This window comes from Giraffa tippelskirchi, chromosome 2 (genome assembly GCF_054371585.1).
Source record: "Giraffa tippelskirchi isolate mGirTip1 chromosome 2, T2T-mGirTip1v1.2.pri, whole genome shotgun sequence".
NCBI lineage: Eukaryota > Metazoa > Chordata > Mammalia > Artiodactyla > Giraffidae > Giraffa > Giraffa tippelskirchi.
In genome coordinates, this window is record NC_137276.1 from 101,509,760 (window position 1) to 101,535,735 (window position 25,976).

Consider the following 25,976-nt stretch of genomic DNA (forward strand, 5'->3'; position numbering starts at 1 on the left):
TTGAAGATAATGCGCTGTCTTTGTGGAAGCCTGACATCCTCTGCCAGCGTTCATAAGTAGTTTTGTGAAGTTTGCTCAGCGTTCAGATGTTCTTTCGATAAATTTATGGAGGAGAGAGTGGTCTCCCCGTCCTATTCCTCCGGCATCTTAACCCCGCCTCATCTCAAATCCACTTTTATTTTCCCTTTTACTCCTCACATACAGAACATTTCCACACGCTGATTTTCTGGCAGGTATAAAGTCATTTGATGTTGGTCAGATACCACTTTCTCTCTTAAAACCTTGCTAGCATCATAATATAACAGTTAAGCAGTGTTAAATCTATAGAATATTTACATAGCACTGCACATTAAGGTTTAGACACTTGGCAACTAAACCACATAAAAATTAGACAAGATCCCCAACCTACATGTTTAAAATCAGGAGTTCACAGTTGCTATCTGGTGACTGTACATGGTTCAAAAGGCAACAGAGGCAACACACAGTTACTTGGAAGGACATAGAACACTATCATCTGGAAGCACATTATGTTACCCCAGGGTCATGTCCCACTCCACCTTTCTCCAAGGTGGTCTCATAATTCTAGAATGGCAGGTTCGGCTGATACAAAATGAAGACAGACAACACAACATTTACTCTGTAGAGACATCCTAACTCCTACTATACATTCATGGTGATCTTGAATGTAACTCTTCCTAAAACTTGTCATGATCATTCTGGGTTTTTAGGTCGGGTGATCCATCAATCTTGCACTCAACCATTGCTTCTTTTACATCAGCATTGCTACCAAAGCTGAGCTGGATGGCAACTAGTGGCTGCAGGTAGCTCCCAAGCAGCTTTTTTCCATAATATGGAAAATATTTAAATCTATCTTTCCATTGGGAGGATAAGTTGATAGAACTGCTGTGCTTTCACTCTTTGCAATACAGTCTATCCTTGGTTCTCCTTGAGACATTAATCCAATTGTTCTGTTAATTTTCATAAGAACACAAGGATTTCCTGCTTGGTAGCCAACCATGGGATCATCCACACTACTGCATGCTTCAAATAAGGCAAGAGAAAACTGACATGCTATATATTCTGGACCCTTCTGCTCAAAAAAGATTCCAGTCTGTGAGATTCTTCTGTTCTTCTAAGCCATATGGCTTTAGAAATTTCTTAAGGTCATTAATGTACCCTTGATAGGATTCTGAATCAGACAGGCTGAATGAAAAAGCCAACGCCCACACTGGTTTTGGAAAGACCGTTAAGTCCTGGACTAGGAATCTGGTCATGATATTTTGGAACCTCACTGCTCAGAGTCTGAAGCATGGTCCACATTGTGAATGAAAAGAGTGCAGCCAGGAACCCATAACAGACTAGGTGGAAGAGCAAGATCAAACCCCAGCTCTTGGCGGTGTGCCCCAGGAACTCTCCGGTAGTCCAGTTGTAGATGAAAAGCTTCCACTCGGCCAGGTTCTGTTTGAAGGACTTCTTGTCTTTCTTCGTCATGGTGTGTGTGACATTGACAAGGGGAGCAGTGGCCATGGGGGTGGAGCAGCGAGGAGCGCAGAGATGTGTCCAGGCTCCAGCCTCACAGCCCAGTGCCAGCAGCGGAAGACAACAGGGCCGAGGAAACCTCCCGGCTGTGGAGAGCACTCAAACCGACTGTGCTGAACCGTGCCCAGCTGGGCTGCCCCTGGATGCCAGCTCTGCCCCCTGGAGCCAATCCCCGCGCTTTTCAGGTCCCCAAGATGTTTTTTTTGTAAGTTCTTCTGTGTATTTTTGCCACCTCGTCTTAATATCTTCTGCTTCTGTTAGGTCCACATTGTTTCTGTTTTTATTGTGGCTACATTTTTCATGAAATATTCCCTTGGTGTCTCTAATTTTCTTGAAGAGATCCCTAGTCTTTCCCATTCTATTGGTTTCTTGTATTTCTTTGCATTTTTCACTTAGGAAGTCTTTCTTATCTCTCCTTGCTATTCTTTGGAACTCTGCATTCATATGGGTATATCTTTTCTTTTTTCCTGTGCCTTTCACTTCTCTTCTTTTCTCAACTATTTGTAAGGCCTTCTCAAACAATCATTTTGCCTTTTTGCTTTTCTTTTTCTTTGGAATGGTTTTGATCACCGCCTCCTGTGCAATGTTATAAACCTCTGTCCATAGATCTTCAGGCACTCTCTATCAGATCTAATTCCTTGAATCTATTTGTCACTTCCACTGTATAACTGTAAGAGATTTGATTTAGGTCACTAAATACTGGGACTTCACAGATGGCACTAGTGTTAAAGAACATGTCTGCCAATTCAGGACATGTAAGAGATGCATGTTCGATCCTTGGGTTGGTAAGATCCCCTGGAGAAGGAAATGGCGACCTACTCTAATAGTCTTGCCTGGTGAATCCCATAGACAGAGGAGCCTGGTGGGCTACAGTCCATGGGGTTGCAAAGACTCAGACACAACTAAAGTGACTTAGGACTCATGCATGCATTAATTATTCAGTTCAGTTCAGTTCAGTCGCTCAGTCGTGTCCGACTCTTTGCGACCCAATGAATCGCAGCACACCAGGCCTCCCTGTCCATCACCAACTCCCGGAGTCTACCCAAACTCATGTCCATCGAGTCGGTGATGCCATCCAGCCATCTCATCCTCTGTCGTCCCCTTCTCCTGCCCCCAATCCTTCCCAGCATCAGGGTCTTTCCCAATGAGTCAACTCTTTGCATGAGGTGGCCAAAGTATTGGAGTTTCAGCTTCAACCTCAGTCCTTCCAATGAACACCCAAGGCTGATCTCCTTTAGGATGGACAGGTTGGATCTCCTTGCAATCCAAGGGACTCTCAGGAGTTTTCTCCAACACCACAGTTCAAAAGCATCAGTTCTTCAGTGCTCATTATTAGAGAAATGCGAATCAATTCAACAATGAGGTATCACCTCATACTGGTCAGAATGGCATCATCAGAAAAGCTACAAACAATAAATACTGGAGAGGGTGTGAAGAAAAGGGAGCCCTCCTACACTGTTGGTGAGAATATAAATTGGTATAGTTACTATGGAGAACACTATGGAGCTTCCCTAAAAAAAATAAAAATAGAGCTAACATATGATTCAGAAATCCCACTCCTAGTCATATATCCAGAGAAAATCATAATTCAAAAAGATACATGTATCCAAATGTTCATTGCAACACTATTTAGCATAGCCAGAACTTGGAAGCAACCAAATGTATATAAACAGAAGAATGGATAAGAAGATGGGGTACGTATATACAATGGATTATTACTTAGGCATAAAAAGGAATGATTTAATGCCAGTGGCAGCAACAGGTACGGACTTAGAAATCATCACTGAGTGAAGTAAGTCAGACAGAAAAAGATAAATATCTTATGATAGCATTTGTATGTGGAATCTAAAATAAAAAAGGGTACAAATGAGCTTATTTAACAAAACAGCAATTGAGTTACAGACGTGGAAAACTAATTTATGGTTACCAGGGGTAAGGGATGGAGGGATAAATTGGGAGATTGGGACTGACATATGCACACTACTATACATAAAATATAACTAACAAGAACCTGCTGGAAACTACTCAATACTCTGTAATGGTCTATATGGAAAAAGAATCTAAAATAGAGTGGCGATATGTATATGCATAAGTGTTTAATTTTGCTGTATATTTGAAACTAACACAGCATTGTAAATCAACTATACTCCAACAAAAATTTTAAAGATAAAATAAAGTCTCTTAATTTGTATTCTTAATATGGAGAACACTGAATCTCACACTAGAAAAAACCATAAGGAAAATATTTTGGGGTAGTAATATATTTATTCTAAACATAAATATTTATACTCTAAAATGATTATTGTAGTCAGAGAAGATGCTTGACATGATTTCAACTTTCTTAAGTTTACCGATGTTTTATTTGTGACCCAAGATGTGAGCTATCTTGGAGAATGTTCCATGTGCACTTGAGAAGAAGGTGTATTCTTCTGCATTTGAATGGAATGACCTGAAGATATCAAGGAGATCCATCTCATCTAATGTATCATTTAAGACTTGTGCTTCCTTATTTTCTGTTTTGATGATCTGTCCATTGGTGTGAGTGGCTTGTTAAAGTCTCTTACTATTATTGTGTTACTGTCAATTTCTCCTTTTACATCTGTTAGTGTTTGTCTTATGTACTGAGGTGCTCCTATGTTGGGTGCATAGATATTTACAATAGTTATGTCCTCCTCTTGGATTGACCCCTTGATCATTATGTAGTGTCCTTCCTTATTTCTTTTAATAGTATTTACTTTAAGGTCTATTTTGTCTGATATGAGGACTGTTACTCCAGCTTTCTTTTGCTTTCCATTTGCATGGAATATATTTTTCCATCCTCTCACTTTCAGTCTATATGTGTCTTTAGGTAGACAACATATATATGGGTCTTGTTTTTTTTTATCCATTCAGCCAGTCTGTGTCTTTTGGTTGGAGCATTTAATCTACTTACATTAAAGTAATTATTGATATATATGTTCCTATTGCCATTTTCTTAATTGTTTGGAGTTTGATTTTGTAGATCTTTTTCTTCTCTTGCATTTCTTGACTATATAAGTCCCTTTAACATTTGTTGTAAAGCTGATTTAGTGGTATTAAATTCTCTTAACTTTTGCTTGTCTTTAAAGCTTTTGATTTCTCCATCAATTTTGAATGAGATCCTTGCCAGGTAGAGTAATCTTGGTTTTAGATGTTTACCTTTCAGTACTTTAAATATATCCTGCCACTCTCTTCTGACCTGCAGAGTTTCTGCTGAAAGATTAGCTGTTAAATGTATGGGGTTTCCCTTTTATGTTACTTGTTGCCTTTCCTTGCTGGTTTTAATATTCTTTTTTATGTTTAGTATTTGTTAGTTTGATTAGTATGTGTCTTGGTGTATTTCTCCTTGGGTTTATTCTGTATGAGACTCTTGGTACTTCTTGGACTTGATTGACTCTTTCCTTTCCCATATTGGGGAAATTTTCAACTATAATCTCTTCAGTAATTTTCTCATGCCCTTTCTTTTTCTCTTCTTCTTCTGGGACACCTATAATTTGAATGCATTTAATATTGTTCCAGAGGTCTCTGAGATTATCCTTAGTTCTTTCCATTCTTTTTACTTTGTTCTGCTCTTCAGATTTATTTCCACCATTTCATCACCCAGCTCACTTATCTGTTCTTCTGCCTTAGATATTCTGCTATTAATTCTTTCTAGAGTATTTTTAATTTCAGTGATTTTGTTGTTTATCTCTCTGTATGTTTATTCTTTACTCCTTATAAGTCTTTGTTAATTGATTCTTGCATTTTCTCCATTCTATTTTCAAGGTTTTGGATCAACTTTACTATCATTATTCTGAATTATTTTTCTGGTAGTTTGCCTATTTCCTCTTCATTTATTTGGACTTGTGTGTGTCTAGGTTGTTCCTTCATTTGCACAGTATTTCTCTACCTTTTTATTATTTTCTTTTAACTTATTATATTTGAGGTTTCCTTTTCCTAGGCTTTGAGGTTGAATTATTTCTTCATTTTGGTTTCTGCCGTCATAAGTTTGGTCCAGCGGTTTGTGTAAGCTTCATGTAGGGTGTGCTTTGTGCTTGTGTTCTGGTAGGAAAAGAGGGATTGTTTTTCTTCCTCTAATTGTCAGGGCTGAGTCAGGTGGTAATCCTTCTGCAGATTGGGTTTGTATTTTCGTTTTGTTTGTTGTTTGGATGAGGCGTCTTGCACAGGATGCTACTGGCAGTTGGATGATGCTGGGTCTCGTATGCAACTGGTTGCTTTTGTGGGAGTTTTATTTGATACTCCCTAGGATTAGGAGTTCTCTAGTAGTCTAGGGTCTTGGAGTCAGCACACTCACTCCAAAGGCTCAGGGCTTGATCTCTGGCTGGGAATGGAGATTCCACAAGTAGTTTATTATGGCATTAAATGGAATTGAAACAAATACACAAAAATGAGAAACAGAAGATGCACCCCAGACAAATGGCAATTACAAAATCAGGCAAATAATAACTAAAATAATGAAATATACACAGACACATATACAACCATAAGCAAAACCAAAACATTCCAAAAAATAAAAAATGAAGTACAATGGATTAACCTGGAAAACAAAGGAGATCAAAAATGATATCTACCAGTTAAGAACGAAACTACTAAAGCACAAACTGGAAAATGAAACTAAAAAAGGTGCCAAGTGGGGAATAAAGCAACAAAAACAAAACTAACACGTATGGTGAGAAAAAGAAAGAATAGAAAATCAAAGTTAAATAAAGGTAGATGGTGATTTATATATATTAAAGATTAACTGCAATGGGAAAAGAACAGTCAGAAAAACAAAGGAATAAATATAGAAAAAATACTAATAAGTTTTAAAAATTAAAATAAAAAAAGAGATAAAAAGAAAGAAAAGTAAAAACCCCAGCAAAAGGCCAATGTAGAGGCAGAAGTATATAGTAGAAATAAAAACTGTGATTGAAAAAAATATTTTCAAAAACTTAAATAGATTTAATAGTACTAATAAAACCGACAACCACAACAACAGGAGGAGGGAAGGAAAACAGGTGGGAAAAAAAGAAAGAAAAAATCCAGAAGCAACTATAGAACAAAATACGAGAAAAATGTTTTTCTTGAGTCTCTGCTGTCAGCATTCTTTCCCTCGTTGGGAGTCACAGTCCACCTTGTCTCCCTGCAATGCCCTCCAACACTGGGCTGGTCTCTGGACCTGCTCTGGGGGCATCTCAGACTCTAATCTGGTCCTACTCCTGTGTGTTCTTGTCTATGAGGTCCAAAGCTGTCAGAATTAGTACACTTTCTTTTGTGAGAACTCTCATTGTATTTTTATATATTCCATAGACATAGAGTCTGCCTAGTTGATTGTGTGGATTTAATCTGCAGCTTATGCAGCTGGTGCGAAGGTTTTGGGTCCTCTTCTTTAGCCACACTGCCCAAGTCAAAGGGGCCCTGGCAGCACCAGGTACTTAGGGGAGCCTGTAGCTAGGGCAGCAGGTGCTCTAGAAGGGAAGGGAACGTTTCATGCAAAGATGGGCTCGATATAGGACAGAAATGATATGGACCTAACAGAAGCAGAAGATATTAAGAAGAGGTGGCAAGAATACACAGAAGAACTGTACAAAAAAGATCTTCACGACCCAGATAATCACGATGGTGTGATCAATCACCTAGAGCCAGACATCTTGGAATGTGAAGTCAAGTGGGCCTTAGAAAGCATCACTACGAACAAAGCTAGTGGAGGTGATGAAATTCCAGTTGAGCTATTTCAAATCCTGAAACATGACTCTGTGAAAGTGCTGCACTCGATATGCCAGCCAATTTGGAAAACTCAGCCGCGGCCACAGGACTGGAAAAGGGCAATTTTCATCCCAATCCCAAAGAAAGGCAATGCCAAAGAATGTTCAAACTACCTCACAATTGCACTCATCTCACATGCTAGTAAAGTAATGCTCAAAATTCTCCAAGCGAGGCTTCAGCAATACATGAACTGTGAACTTTCAGATATTCAAGCTGGTTTTAGAAAAGGCAGAGGAACCAGAGATCAAATTGCCAACATCCGCTGGATCATTGAAAAAGCAAGAGAGTTCCAGAAAAACATCTATTTCTGCTTTATTGACTATGCCAAAGCCTTTGACTGTGTGGCTCACAATAAACTGTGGGAAATTCTGAAAGAGATGGGAATACCAGACCATCTGACCTGTCTCTTGAGAAACCTGTATGCAGGTCAGGAAGCAACAGTTAGAACCGGACGTGGAACAACAGACTGGTTCCAAATAGGAAAAGAGGTACGTCAAGGCTGTTTATTGTCACCCTGCTTATTTAACTTATATGCAGAGTACATCATGAGAAATGCTGGGCTGGAAGAAACACAAGCTGGAATCAAGATTGCCGGGAGAAATATCAATAACCCCAGCTATGCAGATGACACCACCCTTATGGCAGAAAGTGAAGAAGAACTAAAAAGCCTCTTGATGAAAGTGAAAGAGGAGAGTGAAAAATTTGGCTTAAAGCTCAATATTCAGAAAACTAAGATCATGGCATCTGGTCCCATCACTTCATGGGAAATAGATGGGGAAACAGTGGAAACAGTGTCAGACTTTATTTTTGGGGGCTCCAAAATCACTGCTGATGGTGATTGCAGCCATGAAATTAAAAGACACTTACTCCTTGGAAGGAAAGTTATGACCAACCTAGATAGCATATTTAAAAGCAGAGACATTACTTTGCCAACAAAGGTCCGTCTAGTCAAGGCTATGGTTTTTCCAGTAGTCATGTATGGATGTGAGAGTTGGACTGTGAAGAAAGCTGAGCCCTGAAGAATTGATGCTTTTGAACTGTGGTGTTGGAGAAGACTCTTGAGAGTCCCTTGGACTGCAAGGAGATCCAACCAGTCCATCCTAAAGGAGATCAGTCTTGGGTGTTCATTGGAAGGTCTGATGTTGAAGCTGAAGCTCCAAAACTTTGGCCACCTCATGCAAAGAGTTGACTCATTGGAAAAGACCCTGACACTGGGAAGGATTGGGGGCAGGAGGAGATGGGGCTGGCAGAGGATGAGATGGCTGGATGGCCTCACTGATTCGATGGACATGACTTTGGGTAAACTCTGGGAGTTGGTGATGGACAGGGAGGCCTGGCATGCTGCGATTCATGGGGTCGCAAAGAGTCAGACACGACTGAGCGACTGAACTGAACTGACTGAGAAGGGTATGATAATCCACTATAGTATTCTTGCCTGGAGAATGCCCCAGACAGAGAAGCCTGGCAGGCCACCGTCCACAGGTTTGGAAACAGTTGGACACAACTGAACCGACCCCGTGTGCACATACACAAGACTTTTTCTAGCCTCTGGCAGCTCTCTTCCAGTGGGGATCATGCATGGAGTTGGCACGGTTGTTTGGATCACAGGGACCCTGGCAACGCCTGCTAACATAAGAGCGCCAGCAGCTATTGTCACAGGAGATGTGGTACTATTTAGGCTTTTTCTAGCCTGTGGCAGCTCTGCCCCAGTGAGAATTGAACATGAAGGTGATGTAGCTGCTTGGGGGGCGGGGACTCTGGAGGCACCAAGTGTCCAGCGTCAGACTGCCTCAGCCACAGGAACCATGGCCCTGTCAATCTTTTTCTAGCTTCAGGCAACTGGCAATCAGAAGGCCTCTTTGACTGGTCTTCTCCATTGCTCCACCCATTCAAGCATTTAGAAGACTCCCCTGGCTGGGGTCCTTCTGTATTGTTCAGCGCACCACGCACATAAAGGCGCCACCCCCCACTGCCACCCCCCACCGCCACCCCGCTGAGGTCCTGCTCTGATGTTCAGGGCATCGGGCACTAAAAGGGCTCCACTGGCTGGGGTCCTTCTCTGTTCTACTCTGCTGTTCAGGCATGTCAGGTGCTTGAAGAGTCAGCCTCTCTATTGTTCAGCTGCTGGTGCTAGCGTGCGGTGAGAGAGAGGCTATGGTGATGGCTCCACCCCCTACGCATGACTCAGTGATATTGCTTTGCCTCCATGCTGCCTGGTTTTCCTCCACAGGCATTTCCCACCATAATATCCCCCCTCACTTCCCCTTGGGCTGTCTCCCCATAGTCAACAGCAGACCTCGCCCTGGGATTGCTCCACAATCCCTATGCTCCAGTTCTCAGCAACTGTGCCTTCTAGGGGACCCGTGTCCCTGTCTGTGGTACGTATGGCTGTGACAAGGATTATCTGTGTGATTCTCATTCCATTTAGGCTGTCACAGATCAGCTGCTTCACTCTCAGCCTCAAATGCTTCTCCTCTGTTCTAAACAATTGCCCTGATGTGGAGATCAGACCCCTGCTTCAGTTCCCCTACCTTCTGAGGGCAGGTCCAGTTCTAATAATTCTCTTTTTTTCCCTTACTTCCTCCATCCTACAGAGTTTTGGGTGGTTCTATATGTTCTTTCCCAGTGGTCAGATACTCCTGCCTGCTCTCAACTGGTGTTCTGCAAGCAATTCTAGGTCTGAGGTGTATTCCTGATGTATCTGCAGAGAGAGATGTACTCCATGTCCACCTACTCCTCCTCCATCTTGTTGTCCTGTATTGTTCCCCTGTATTTTGGTGCCTTGAAAAGTCCATGCTGTCTTCCTGCCAGGTTTTCTCAACCAAGTCTGGGGAGAGAGGGCTGTATTATCAAGTAATTCTGGAAAGTATGTGTGCCATCACTCCCCTTTACTCTTTCACAATCCAGTGTAAGAAAATTAAAAACAATAAGAAATCTTTGGCTTAACATCATCTAGCCCCAAACTTCCCAAACTTATTTTTGACTCCTGCTCTAAAAAATACCTACTATACCTCACAGAATTGGAGTTCTATGATACTTACTTTGGGGATCAAGATAGTATGTCACAATCTTGTCTTTGATTTCACAAAAGTCTCTGAGAGCCATGGGCTCCCTTCCTTTGTGCAAGAGATACCAGTGAGTAAGAGCTGACTCCAAAGGACTTGCTGTCTTATATCCCTTCCACTCTTTCCCTGGATATTCCCATGCCCCCAACCCTGAAAAGGAATTCCACATCATGTCAACCAGATGAGTATATTTATCCTCAGCCAGTGATACTAGAGATAAGGGAATGACTCTCCAAGCATAGAACTGGCAGAATTGATACACGTAGTAACAAACTGGATATAGGGTTGATATAGATTATTTATAGCCCCCAAAATTCATATGTGGAAACCTAATCCCCAATATGATGGTACTTAGAGGTGGGAAGTTCGGGAAGTCATTAGATCAAGAGGGTAGAATATTCAAGAATAGGATCAGTGCCCTTTGAAAAAGGATCTCAGGGAACTCCCTTGACCTTTTCACCACCAGTGAAATGATGATTGTCTTGAACCAGGAATCAGGCTCTCACTAAACATCAAATCTGCCAGTGCCTTAATACTGGTCTTCCCAGACTCCAGAACTGTCAGACATAAATTTCCACTGCTTATAAGCCAACGGTAGATGGACTAAGACAGGTGTGAAGGAAAAGATGAAATCAAAGATGACTGTGGTGTTGAGTACATTCATAAAGAAAGAAAATGGAAAGAGGGTTAGAATAAATTATTGTGTGCCCACCATGCCAAACCCTGTTTTACGCTCTGGGAACAGAGCAGTGAACAAAGATAATTTTTATTTTCACCTGTCTGGATTACAATGCAATGGAATATCTGGTTAGAGTCACCTGAAAAATTCACAAATGGCCTTCAGGCAGACAGAACCATATAAGAAATACACTTTAAATTACTCTTGTAAATTTACTTCTTGAACGATCCCTACAGTTTAACACAGTTGTCCCCTTATTAAAGCACTCCCTCTTAATCTACTGTTAAAAATACAAGTGATTTCTGCCCTCAGGAGCCCTGCAAGGCAGCACAAAGAACATGCAATGAACAGAGGGAGGGAATGAGCTGTGATTTCTACTTCAGTCTTTTCAGTCACAACAACAGAAGAGAAAATTCACGAGCAGCATAAGCAACATTTGAATGAGATATACATATCATCAGCATTTGATATGCACTGAGAAACTTCTAGATACAAGACTCTGTGTTGAGCGCTTTATGAATGCTATCTAAGATGCACTTTTTTCAGCCCTGTAAATAATTGAAAACATGCCATAGAGGTCTGTCTGTTCTATCAAGGAGGTAAACGTGTGTTTTGCAAATAGAAATAAAATTTCAACAAGAGGCTTACCAATTTTTCTGTGATCAGTTATCCTTAAGATATAGAAAAACAGAATCAGACCTAGTTGCAAACTATAAGAGGTCCATTAACAAGTACATTCATTCTTTTATACAACATGAGTTCATTCTTGGATTGAATTTTTGGAAATCTATATGTTACACTTAAACCAGAGGGAGAATTTTAACCTGTAGAACATTTTATAGAGGAATGCCAAGTTAAAGGTCTTTTCTCCTGTGACATCAAGCAAGGAGGCCAACTAAGGGTCATTTTTCATTTCTTCTTTTGCCCTTCTATGTTTTACAATTTCTCAACAATGAAAATGGAGTGGGGAGTGGGGGAAGGCAAGAAAAGGATAGGGCTGTGGAATTATTTTGGTAAAGTCTCTTAAAACCCCAAATATAAACAGTTGCAAAAACCAGTTGCTAAAAGTTAATATTGATTTTTTTAATGTGATAAAACAGCTACAGCTATGCCGTATCTGATCTCCTTCTGTTCGTTTAAGATGAAAGAACACTTCAGGGAGAACTTGAGATATTCTTCCTCACTGTCAGCATCCCCCATCTCTTCTCAAATGGTGTTAATGAAGGTCAATTCATATGTTTGAGTCCATTTGGCCAACCCCTGGAATTGATGTAAAGCCTTTTGTAATTACAGGGCTTTAAATGATCCATAAGCCTTGACAAGACTGTTTCTCCCAGAAGTAAATTATCTCTTCAATCCCTCCCAAAAGACTCAACTCTGAATATCTGATTCACCATCTTCATGATTAATGGATGGCAAGAAAGAGTCAAGATGCATAAAAATAACAACAACAACAAACAGCCTGCAAAAGATCAGCTATACAAGCAGGAATCAAAATCAGATGACTTGAAGAGAAAATCTGAAGAGAGTTGAGAGAAATAATAAACTTAGGAGTCAGACAGGACTGAATTTGAATCCCAGCTTTATCACTTAGAATTAAGTAACTGGCAAGGATTTCTAACCTCTTTGAATCTCAGTCTCTTCATTAGTGAAATAAAGTGTATTACAAACTGGCTTTAAGGATTAAGTGAGATGGCAGGTATGCACAGACTGAAACTCAGAAGTTGTACATGGAAACCTTACCCTTGTCTTAGAGGGTGATTTGGGAGATTATTTGAAATAACACATCTAAGACGCATATCACAAAGTCTGGCACATGGTAAGTGTTCATAATATGATATGATGATTATTATTCTCATTGAATTCTTATGTCCTTACTCATTTGGAAGTGGGTAGGCTGAGCCACTTCTAACAGGAATGCAGATGACCAATTTCAAAACCCTGAGTTACTAAGAAATGAGGCTGGGTCAAGTCTAATAAATATAGCAAAATCTCCAGGGCAGATAGAGAAGAATTACAGTCTCTTCATATTTTTGACATTTCTATTCATATGGATCACAGACTAAGGGGAGTATGTAAACAAATGTGCATTGTTACCATGAGACCCAAAGTTGAAGGTCCTTGGTAGGTGGCTGAGTCCTACATACTGTGGCACTACAATTGAAGTTTATACCAGAGCACTGAAGAGTTCTAAATACTAAGAAGCCGTTCATTAGGACCAAATAGAATTGAACAATAGGCATCATCCACATTTTCCCAGAAGAGTTGAGATGGAGAGGTTGATAAGAATTTATTCATGTCTTCATTCATTCAAATTTACAACCTGCCTAACTCTGTAAAAGAATTCCATGATGGTGAGGCCTCCTATAGCACAAGGAGACTGGGGAGTGCAGTCTATCCCAAGAGCCCTTTGAATATAATGAATAATACATATGATATGGTTATTGCTGTTTACATGTTAGAAAATTAAAGTTCTGGAGATGGATGGTCATCATGGTGGCACAACAACGTCGGTATACTTAAAATTGCCAAGATGTATATTTAAAATGGTTCAAATGATAAATTTTACATTCTTTATATCTCATCAGAATTTTAAAAATTAATATTTATTTTTCCTTTCTTAACTTCAGGTATTGCCTCTGACATTCACATAAGAAAAGATATTGACACTAAGGCAATAGCCCTCTATCACAAAACAAAACAAATTTTACATGGAAATATGTCATTTCTCAATTATGTTGAGCATGAAAATTAGCAGGTATTTTAAAAATATGAGTGAAATATTTATCATCCCCTGGCAATGTGTGTGTGTGCACTCAGTTGTGCAATGATCTCAGTAAATTTTGGTTTTACAAGTCAAGTCAGCCCTCTCCAACAGAACAGAGATTATAATGACTCCAGGCTACAGAGAGGACATTGTAGCTGCTGCTCAACTCCTCACCTGTACATCAACCACACTTGCCAAATGCTGTACTACTCTCGTTAACAAACTGTAATTTTTAACCAATGGATTCATATTTGTGTTTATAGGACAACTAGGGATTTCCATTTAAAATCACCCAACACAAGCAGTGATCCTCTTACTAGTCCTTGGAAGTGCTAGTAAATAACTTCTATTCACAGACTTACTATAAAAGTTTGCCCACATCACAGAACAGAGACTACACTAAGATTCAGATTCCATCAGTGGAACAGTACACTGAAGGCACACAGTAAGGACTCAAACATTTCTCCAATAATCATCTACTTGCCACTACTCAAGCACGTCTCAGAACTATTTTCCTTAACTCTTGTACTACCTGGTGGCACTGCTTCAAACTCACTGGGCCAGGGCCACATCCCTTCCTCCTTGTTTAGAAAAATTAGGCCAGATTTTAAGGAAATTAAATGGATGAAAGACTGGAAAAGTCATTTTTTAGGTTATTCACTAAAAAGTTGTCTTTTCCCTCCTAATAGTGTGTGGATTTGAAAGCTGACTTGACATCCATTTGGTTCAACTTCTAGATTTATTGAAGAGCTGCACTGCATTTTCCCCTCATGGATCACTGCCTTGTCGAGGCAAAGGGGCTTGTATAACTCAATGAAGCTATGGGCTATGCCATGTAGAGCTATCCAAGATGGAAAGGTCATAGTGGAAATTTCTGACAAAATGTGATCTACTGGTGGAGGGAATGGCAAACCACTCCAGTATATGAACTGTGAGAACCCAATGAACTGTATAAAAAGGAAAAAGACCTGACACCAAAAGATGAGCCCCTCAGGTCTAAAGGTGTCCAATATGCTATTGGGGAAGAGCAGAGGACACCTACTAATAGCTCCAGAAAGAATGAAGTAGCTGGGCTGAAGCAGAAATGACCTCCCATTGTGGATGTGTCTGGTGATGAAAGTAAAATCTGATACTATAAAGAACAGTATTGTGTAGGACCCTGGAATCTTAGATCCATGAATCAAGGAAAATTGGAAGTGGTTAAGCAGGAGATGGCAAGATGTTTACACTTAGGAATCACTCAACTTAGGAATCACTCAACTAAAATGGATGAAAATGGGTGAATTTAATTCAGATGACCATTATATCTGCTACTGTGGGCAAGAATCTCATAGAACAAATGGAGTAGCCTTCATAATCAACAAAACAGTCTGAAATGCAGTACTTGGGTACAACCTTAAAAATGACAGAATGATCTCGGTTGGTTTCCAAGGCAAATCATTCAACATCACAGTAATCCAAGTCTATGCCTCAACCACCAATGCCAAAGAAGCTGAAGTTGATCAGTCCTATGAAGACCTAGAAGACCTCTTAGAACTAACACCAAAAACGATGTCCTATTCGTCATAGGGGATTGAAATGTCAAAGTAGGATGTCAAGAGATACCTGGAGTAACAGGCAAGTTTGGTTTTGGAGTACAAAATGAATCAGGGCAAAGGCTAAAAGAATTCTGCCAAGAGAACATACTTATCATAGCAAACACACTTTCTCAAGAACACAAGAGATGATTTTACACATGGACACTACCAAATGGTCAGTATTGAAATCAGGTTGATTGCATTCTTTGCTGCTGAGGCTGGAGAAGCTGTATACAGTTAGAAAAAACAAGACCTGACACTGACTATGGCTTAGGTCATCAGATCCTCATAGTAAAATTCAGGCTTAAACTTAAGAAAGTGGGAGAAACCACTAGGCTAGTCAGGTATGATTTAAATCAAATGCTTTATAAATCTACAGTGGAGGTGATGAATAGATTCAAGGGATTTGATCTAGTAAACAGAGTGCCTGAAGAATATGGACAGAGGTCCATAATAATTGTATAGGAGGCAGCGAACAAAACCATCCCAAAGAAAAAGAAATGCAAGAATGCAGAGTGGTTGTCTGAGGAGGTTTTACAAATAGTTGAGGAAAGAAGAGAAGTGAAAAGCAAGAGAGAAAGAGAAAGGTGCATACAACTAAATGCAGAGTTCCAGAGAGTAGCAAGGAGAGACAAGAAGGCCTTCTTCAAAGAACAATGCAAAGAAATAGAGGAAAACAACAAAAAAAGTAAGACTAGAGATTTCTTCAAGAAAACTGAAAATATCAAAGGAACATTTCTTCCAAAGACGGGCACAACAAAGGACATAAATGGTAAAGACCTAATAGAAGCAGAAGAGATCAAGAAGAGATGGAAAGAATACATGGAAGAACAGCACTAAAAAGATCTTAATGATTCAGATAACCACAATGGTGTAGCCTTTCATTCAGAGCTAGACAACCTGGAGTGTGAAGTCAAGTGGACTTTAGGAAGCACTGCTCCCAATGAAGCTGGTGGAGGTGATGGAATTCCAGCAGAGTTATTTAAAATCCTAAAAGATGATGCTATTAAAGTGCTGCACTCAATAAATCAGCAAATTTGGAAAACCCAGCAGTGCCCACAGGACTGGGAAAAGTCAATTCTCATCCCAGTTCCCAAGAAGGGCAATACTAAAGATTGTTACACTCATCTCTCATGCTAGTAAGGCTATGTTCAAAATCTTCCAAGCTGGGCTTCAGTATTACATGAACTGAGAACTTCCTGATGTTCAAGCTGGGTTTAGAAAAGGGCAGAGGATCCAGAAATCAAATTACTAGCATTCACTGGTTCATAGAGAAAGCAAGGGAATTCCAGGAAAACATCAACCTCTGTTTCATTGACTACGCTAAAGCCTTTGACAGTGTGGATCATAACGAACTGTGGAAAACTCTTAAACCGAGGGGAATACCAGACCATCTTACCTGTCTCCTGAGAAATATGTATGCATATCAAGAACCAACAGTTAGAACCCTGTATGGGACAACTGACTGATTCAGGATTGAGAAAGTAGTATGACAAGGTTGTTTAACGTTACTATGTTTATTTAACCTACACACAGAGCACATCGTGCAAAATGCTGGGTTAGATGAGTTACAAGCTGGAATCAAGGTTGCCGGGAGAAATATCAACAACCTCAGATATGCGGATGATACTATTCAAATGGCAGAAAGTGAAGAGGAACTAAAGAGCTTCTTGATGAGGGTGAAGGAAGGGAGTGAAAAAGATGGCTTAAAACTCAATATTAAAAAAACTAAGATCATGTCATCTGGTCCCATCACTTCACGGCAAATAGTAGAGGAAAAGGTGGAAGCAGTGACAGATTTCCTCTTCCTGGGCTCTAAAATCACTGTGGATGGTGACTACATCCATGAAATTAAAAGACGATTGCTTCTTGGCAGGCAAGTCATGAAAACCTAGTTCAGTTCAGTTCAGTCGCTCAGTCATGTCCAACTCTTTGCGACCCGCGACCCCATGAATTGCAACACGCCAGGCCTCCCTGTCCATCACCAACTCCCGGAGTTTACCCAAACCCATGTCCATCGAGTCAGTGATGCCATCCAACCATCTCATACTCTGTCGTCCCCTTCTCCTCCTGCCCCCAATCCTTCCCAGCATTAGGGTCTTTACCAATGAGTCAACTCTTCACATGAGGTGGCCAAAGTATTGGAGTTTCAGCTTCAACATCAGTCCTTCCAATGAACACCCAGGATTGATCGCCTTTAGGATGGATTGATTGGAACTCCTTGCAGTCCAAGGGACTCTCAAGAGTCTTCTCCAACACCACAGTTCAAAAGCATCAATTCTGTGGCACTCAGCTTTCTTCACCGTCCAACTCTCACATCCATACATGACCACTGGAAAAACCCTAGCCTTGACTAGACGGACTTTTGTTGGCAAAGTAATGTCTCTGCTTTTAAATATGCTATCTAGGTTGGCCATAACCTTCCTTCCAAGGAGTAAGCGTCTTTTAATTTCACGGCTGCAATCACCATCAGCAGTGATTTTGGAGCCCCAAAAAATAAAGTCTGACACTGTTTCCCCAACTATTTCCCACGAAGTGATGAGACCAGATGTCATGATCTTAGTTTTCTGAATGTTGAGCTTTAAGTCAACTTTTTCACTCTCCTCTTCCACTTTCATCAAGAGGCTTTTTAGTTCTTCTTCACTTTCTGCCATAAGGGTGTTGTCATCTGCATAGCTGAGGTTATTGATATTTCTCTCGGCAGTCTTGATTCCAGCTTGTGCTTCTTTCAGTCCAGCGTTTCTCATGATGTACTCTGCATATAAGTTAAATAAGCAGGGTGACAATATACAGCCTTGACAGACTCCTTTTCCTATTTGGGACCAGTCTGTTGTTCCATGCCAGTTCTAACTGTTGCTTTCGGACCTGCATACAGGTTTCTCAAGAGACAGATCAGATGGTCTGGTATTCCCAACGCTTTCAGAATTTTCCACAGTTTATTGTGATCCACACAGTCAAAGGCTTTGGCATAGTCAATAAAGCAGAAATAGATGTTTTTCTGGAACTCTCTTGCTTTTTCGATGATCCAGCGGATATTGGCAATTTGATCTCTTGTCCCTCTGCCTTTTCTAAAACCAGCTTCAACATCCGAAAGTTCACGGTTCACGTATTGCTGAGGCCTGGCTTGGAGAATTTTGAGCATTACTTTTTTTGAGCATGTGAGATGAGTGCAATTGTGTGGTAGTTTGAGCATTCTTTGGCATTGCCTTTCTTTGGGATTGGGATGAAAATTGCCCTTTTCCAGTCCTGTGGCCACGGCTGAGTTTTCCAAATTGGCTGGCATATCGAGTGCAGCACTTTCACAGCATCATCTTTCAGGATTTGAAATAGCTCAACTGGAATTCCATCAACTCCACTAGCTTTGTTTGTAGTGATGCTTTCTAAGGCCCACTTGACTTCACATTCCAGGATGCCTGGCTCTAGGTGAGTGATCATACCATCGTGATTATCTGGGTCGTGAAGATCTTTTTTGTACAGTTCTTCTGTGTATTCTTGCCACCTCTTCTTAATATCTTCTGCTTCTGTTAGGTCCATACCTTTTCTGTCCTTCATCGACCCCATCTTTGCATGAAATGTTCCCTTGGTATGTCTAATTTTCTTGAAGAGATCTCTAGCCTTTCCCAATCTGTTGTTTTCCTCTATTTCTTTGCATTGTTCACCGAGGAAGGCTTTCTTATCTCTCCTTGCTATTCTTTGGATCTCTGCATTCAGATGGGAATATCTTTCCCTTTCTCCTTTGCTTTTCGCTTCTCTTCTCTTCCCAGCTATCTGTAAGGCCTCCTCAGACAGCCATTTTGCTTTTTTGCATTTCTTTTCCATGGGAATGGTCTTGATCCCTGTCTCCTGTACAATGTCACGAACTTCTGTCCATAGTTCATCAGGCACTCTGTCTATCAGATCTAGTCCCTTAAATCTATTTGTCACTTCTACTGTATACTCATAAGGGATTTGATCTAGGTCATACCTAAATGGACTAGTGGTTTTCTTAGACAGTGTGTTAAAAAGCAAAGACATCCCTTTGCTGACAAAGGTCCACATAGTCAAGGCTCTGGTCTTTCCAGTGGTCATGTACAGGTGTCAGAACTGGACAATAAAGAAGATAGAGCACTAAAGAATTGATGTTTTCTCACTGTGGTTCTGGAGAAGACTCTTGAGAATCCATTGGAAAGCCAGGAGATCAAACTGGTCAATCTTAAAGGAAATCAACCCTGAATACTCTTTGGAAGGACTGGTGCTGAAGCTGAAGCTCCAATACTTTGGCCACCTATATGAACAGCTGACTCATTGGAAAAGACCCTGATGCTGGGAAAGATTGAAGGCAGGAGGAGAAGAGGATGACAGAGGATGAGACGGTTGGATAGCATCACTGATTCATTGGACATGAACTTGGGCAAACTCTGGGTGATACTGGGGGACAGAGAATCCTGAGGTGCTGCAGTCCATGGGGTTGTGAACAGTTGGACACAACTTTGTGACTGAACAACAACACTGCAATTCATATAAGAAGCTTGTCCTAAGGAAAGTTATTTTATTACAGGAAAACAACAATCCGCTGTTATATGCTTAGTAGGTTTCTGGCAGGCAGAGAAGATGGTCTTCAGAGACTCGGGCCACTATCAGAAGTCCCATCATCATAAGCATGACTGGGTCTTCTCTCAGATGCAGAGACACTTCTCTGGAACTCATCAACCACCATTCATTGTGAGGCTCTGTAAATCAGGCTCTTGTTCAGCCCTTTGGCACATGTTCAGAACCCATGGTTTCTCTTTTCAACTCCATTGACTTCAGTCAGAAAATCACTGAAATCATTAATATTGGGAAAAGAAGAGTGTATTGTTAGTGTTTGGAAGACAAAAGGAGAACAAAATCATTCACAGATTTCAGGAATTGAATTTACTCCTTCTGTATGCTTTGCACTGCTTCCAGTACCCTGAAGTCCTTGGAGCCACAGCAACTGTGAGGTTGTTCATTTAGAGTTTAGCAGCGTGGATCTGGAGCCAGGGTTTCTAGGTTCAAATCCTCTCTCTACCACTTCATAACTGTGTGATGGTGAGCAAGTTAATCTAACATCTTTGTACCTAGTTTTCCCCAACTGTAAAATCGGACTGGTGGTAATTTAGTCACTAAGTTTGTTCGACTCTTGTGGCACCATGGGCTGTAGACCACCAGGCTCCTCTGTTCATGGGATTTTCAGGGCAAGAATACTGGACTGGGTTGCCATTTTCTTCTCCAGGGCATCTTCCCAATCCAGGAATTAAACCTGTGTCTCCTGCATTGCAGGCAGTCTCCTGCATTGCAGGTTGATTCTTCACCACTGAGCCACCAGAGAAACCCTGTAAAATTGGGCTAATGATATTCAATAGTGTCTACATCACAAAGTTTCTAAGATTAAATGCATTACTGTCTATAAAGTAGTTAGAACAGTATTCAACAAATAGTTACATGGCACGTAATAACTGTTGTATAAAATAAATCCCTACTCTGCCCTCACAGAAATTCGTCATTGTCTATCAGTTACCAAGTCTTATTGATTTTGCTTTCTAAATACCTTCCAAATGTATCCCTTTCTTTTGATTCCCAAGGTTCTTGTTTTGTCTGTTTTTTGTTGTTTATTTTATGGTTTGCTGCTCTAGTGTTAGTCACTCAGTTGTCTGACTCTATGGACTGTGGCCCACCAGGCTCCTCATTCATACTGGAGTGAGCAGCCATTTCCTTCTCCAGAGGATCTTCCTGACCTAGGGATTGAAACCATGTCTCCTTCACTGGCGGGCATATTCTTTATTGTCTGATCCACAGTGATTTTGCTCTCTAAATACCTTCCAAATCTGTCCCCTTCTTCTGACTCCCAGCGTTCTTATTTTGCCTGAGACTTCATCACTTCTTGCCTGGATGACTGCAATCCAGATCAATTAGACATCCTTTCACCCTCCTACTGACTACCAGGATTATATTCTTACAATCTTATGACACCACCCTCATGCCTCTAGTGGCTCTCCTATCAATGTGGGCCAGGTTCAAACCCATGGCATGGTACCTCAGGACCTTCACACTTTGGTCCCAGAACACTTTTCCAGTCTCATCTCAAGTCACCCTCTCCCATCCCTTGTGCCCCAACTACTCCTGCATGCCACATTCTATCATACAGCCATGCTTTCTCATACAAAATTTTCACTGTCTTAAATGTCAGCCCACAATACTCCTGTCTACTTTCTAAACTCCTGCTTATCTTGCAGCCTCCATCTAAAGTAACCTCTTGTCAGTGACATCTTCTCTGACTCCCCTGGGGCAAAATTACTTTCTCCCTCTACTGTATCCTACAGCTCATTCAATATTCAGCTATTAAGCTGCATATCAGTTATAATGTAACCATGTATCTACCAGACTATGAAAGCAAGGCCATATGTCATCATATATTCATTTATTCAATCACAGTGAGGTTGGAGACAAATTTATAAACAAGGCACACTTGATCTCAGTCTTTGTGGAGCTTATAATCAAGTAACCAAGAAATAAACAAACAAACAAAAATAAATAAATAATTACCAAGTATAATGAGCACCAAGGAACAAACATGCTTCTGTGATGGAGAAAAACAGGGAGTGACATTTCTACATCCTCAGTACTAACCATGCTCTCTGGCTTATATGTCCTTATCGATGCAGTCAGACTGTCAGAGACCATTGTGATTACTCATTTTAGTTATCAAGTGATTGATTTCATTTCAACCCTAATCCCAAGTTCCGCACAAATATATCCCTAAAATAAGACATAATCACTGTGGCAACTATTTAATTCCTGTTGTAAAACATTCACAGACCTTGGCCATTCATCAACTAGTACATGTAGAAGGAAGTAGAGGGAAATTTCAGTCTTTCAGAAATGTGAGTCTACATCAGAGCCAGACAGAAATTTGTGGATTCTAAATTCTGGTCTTAAATTAGCATGAGCCCTAAAGGACATCTGAAGTGAGCCGTAGTTTCTCAAAGCATGGCCCCTGGACCAGCACCAGCATCATCTGGGAAATTGTTAGAAACGTAAATTCCCAGATTCTGCCTCAGACTTACTAAATTAGAAATTCAGCAAGGGGTCTGTCAAACTGTTTTTTTTAAAGCCTCTAGGTGATACTGATACAAACTTCAGTTTCAGAGCTATAGATACAAACCTAAATCTTGCATAACTTGTCACACTGATCACTCCTCCTCTGAGTAGGATTGCAATGAAAAGGGACATTCCAGGTATGTCATATTAACTTTCTGACTTCATGTCTCCAAGCTCTCTGGCAAATTAATCTCATGAAAATACTTGCCATTTCCTCATTATGCCAACTTCTGTGCCCTGAGTTATTGTCTTTGCCTAAAAAATTAATAAATCTTACTTGCCCTTTAAGACCAAGTTCAAATTCCAGCAACTCTGGGATGGCTTATTTGACCTCTCCAGCAGAACTAATCACTCTCCTTTTGTCATTTTATAGTGGGTTGTATATATTTTCCCCATAGTCTTCATCATATTATATGGTTATTGGTGAAATATACAAATTTCACAGTTTCTTCCTTGCCCATCGTTCCTAAAAGATCATCTCTCTACAAGTAGAGATCTCTATAAGTAGAGATGCCCACTCACCAGGAATGCAGACCTCATTCCAAAGCAGCCAATACAGGCTTACTCATAACTTGAGTGGTCTAGCTCAAATAAATAAGTTAGACTATTCTAGGTTCTCTTACTTGAGAATCTGGACTGAGACATCAAATTGATCATCAATCTGCAGTGGGACATAAAGCGACAGAGTGGTGACATAGATGGGGCCAAGGTGAAGAATCCATGGGGGTCATAAATGACTCACAAGTACAGCAAGGAATCCTATCTTCCATGAGAGGGGAGAGAGGTAGGTGTGCAGAGGAGAGCAAGGAGATCTTCTTGAGAGGTGGAATGTGACTGCAGTTTCTAATGGTTATTCTACTGTCTTTCAAGTTCATGAGAAGATTTTTAAATATTATAAATTTCATTTTAATTGAGTACTTGTGAGGGGCTTCAGTCTCTTATAGTCACTGGAGCAGTGAATGAATAATAAGCTTCCAAGTAGTGGCACGGGCTTCCCAGGTGGTGCTGGTTGTAAAGAATCGGGCTGCCAATGCAGGAGATGCAGGAGACATGGGTTTCGTCCCTGGGTCAGGAAGATCCCCTGGAGGAGGAAACAGCAACCTATTCTAGTGGTCTTGCCTGGGAAATCCCACGGACAGAAGACTCTGGCAGGCTACAGTCCATGGGGCCTCAGAGTTGGACAAGACTGAATGAGTAAGTAGTGGCACAAAACAACCACCGTGTTGTTATACAATAGATTCTGTGGGTGAGGAATTAGGATTCGGCTCAGCAGGAATGCTGCTGCTACTGCTAAGTCGCTTCAGTTGTGTCCTAGTCTGTGCGACTCCATAAAGGGCAGCCCACCAGGCTCCCTCATCCCTGGGATTCTCCAGGCAAGAACACTGGAGTGGGTTGCCATTTCCTTCTCCAATGCATGAAAGGAAAAGTGAAAGTGAAGTTGCTCAGTTGTGTCTGACTCTTCGCGACCCCATGGACAGCAGCCTACCAGGCTCCTCTGTCCATGAGATTTTCCAGGCAAGAGTACTGGACTGAGTTGCCATTGCCTTCTCCGTCGGCAGGAATGACCTGTCTCTTTTTCATGCTCCTTGAAGTATTGGACCTCAGCTGTGAATATCTGAAACGTTAGAGGCTTGGAAAGATCTGGAAGCTTCTTCACTCACATAATATGTTGCCTTGGTTGAGACTGTCAATTGAAATGCCTACATACAACCTCTCCATATGACTTGGGCTGCCTCACAACATAGCAGCCTCAGAATAGATATACATTTTATGTGATAGTCCATGGCTTCAACAGCAAGTATTCCAACAATTTAGGCAGAATATGTACAACCTTTTATAACCTAGGCTTGGAAGTCACACTACTTCCATGGTACCCTATTCATCAAAGCACTTACAAGCCAGCACAGAATACAGGGGAGGAGAGATAGAACACATCTCTTTATGGGAGGAATGTCAGAGAATTTGGCACCATGCTTTAAAATCATCACAATGTGCTAATAATGGGTTTCTTTTCAAAAGCAGGCTGTGTTCACTGATTCCAGCTGTGAGGAATAAGACCTCACAAAAAAAAGGGAAAATAGGGCATTTGCAGATATCTTACACTTCAATCTACTGAATCTGTTCATCACTATAGAAATGATATGGTGTGATTTCAGTATTCTTGAAGTGTACAGAGGTTGGGATAATATACCATTTTGCCAAAATTTATTGAGACATGGGGTTAGGACTAACATAATTATGTTGGTTTATAATGTACAAAGAACTCAAATACTTCAACAAAAAGAACACAAATAACATAATAAAATAGACATAAATAGACACCTCATCAAAGGAGATACACTGATGGCTAATAGCACGTAAAAAGATAGTCATCATTAGTCATTAGAGAAATGTGACCTTATACTTCACATCCTCTAGAATGGCTGTAATAATAAAGACAGACAATAACAAATGTTGGTGAGGACACGGGGAAACCTATCCTTTGTGTATTACTGGCGGGAATGTAAAATGATGTAGCTGCTTTGGAAAACAGCTTGGTGGTATCTTAAAAAGTTAACTATGAATTTACCATATTCCATTTTTAGTAGACTCTTAGGTATCTTCCCAAGTGAAACAAAAACACAGAGATTTGGAAGTGATTTTTCTTAGAAAAATTGTTAAAAAATAGCCAAATATTGAAAGCAACCTAAATATCCATCAACCAGTGAGTGGATAAATAAAAGGTGATACAGTCATATAATGAAATACTATTCAACATTTTTTTAATTTGCTTATTTTTTTTTAAGAATAATTGCTTTACAGAATTTTTGTGTTTTCAGTCAAACCTCAACATGAATCAGCCATAGGTATACATATATTCCCTCCCTTTTGAAGCTCTCTCCCATTCTCCCTCCCCATCCCATCCCTCTAGGTTGACACAGAGCCCCTGTTTGAGTTTTCTGAGCCATACAGCAAATTCCCGTTGGCTATCTATTTTACATATGGTAATGTAAGTTTCCACGTTATTCTTTCCATACATCTCACCCTCTCCTCTTCTCTCCCCATGTCCATAAGTCCATTCTCTATGTCTCTTTCTCCATTCAGTTCAGTTCAGTTCAGTTCAGTCGCTCAGTCATGTCCGACTCTTTGCGACCCCATGAATTGCAGCACGCCAGGCCTCTCTGTCCATCACCAACTCCCGGAGTCTACCCAAACCCATGTCCATCGAGTCAGTGATGCCATCCAACCATCTCATCCTCTGTCGTCCCCTTCTCCTCCCGCCCCCAATCCCACCCAGCATCAGGGCCTTTTCCAATGAGTCAACCCTTCGCATGAGGTGGCCAAAGTATTGGAGTTTCAGCTTCAACATCAGACCTTCCAATGAACACCCAGGATTGATCTCTTTTAGGATGGACTGATTGTTGCCCTGTAAATAAATTCTTCAATATCATTTTTTTCTAGATTCCGTACATATGCGTTAGAATATGGTATTTATCTTTCTCTTTCTG

At 40.7% G+C, this 25,976-nt stretch overlaps 1 pseudogene; it reads right to left on the bottom strand.

The window, feature by feature from the left end:
* Positions 1-660: 660 nt before the first annotated feature.
* LOC145539568 (sodium/potassium-transporting ATPase subunit beta-3 pseudogene) lies at positions 661-1,491 on the bottom strand (annotated as a pseudogene).
* Between the last annotated feature and the right edge of the window lie 24,485 nt (positions 1,492-25,976).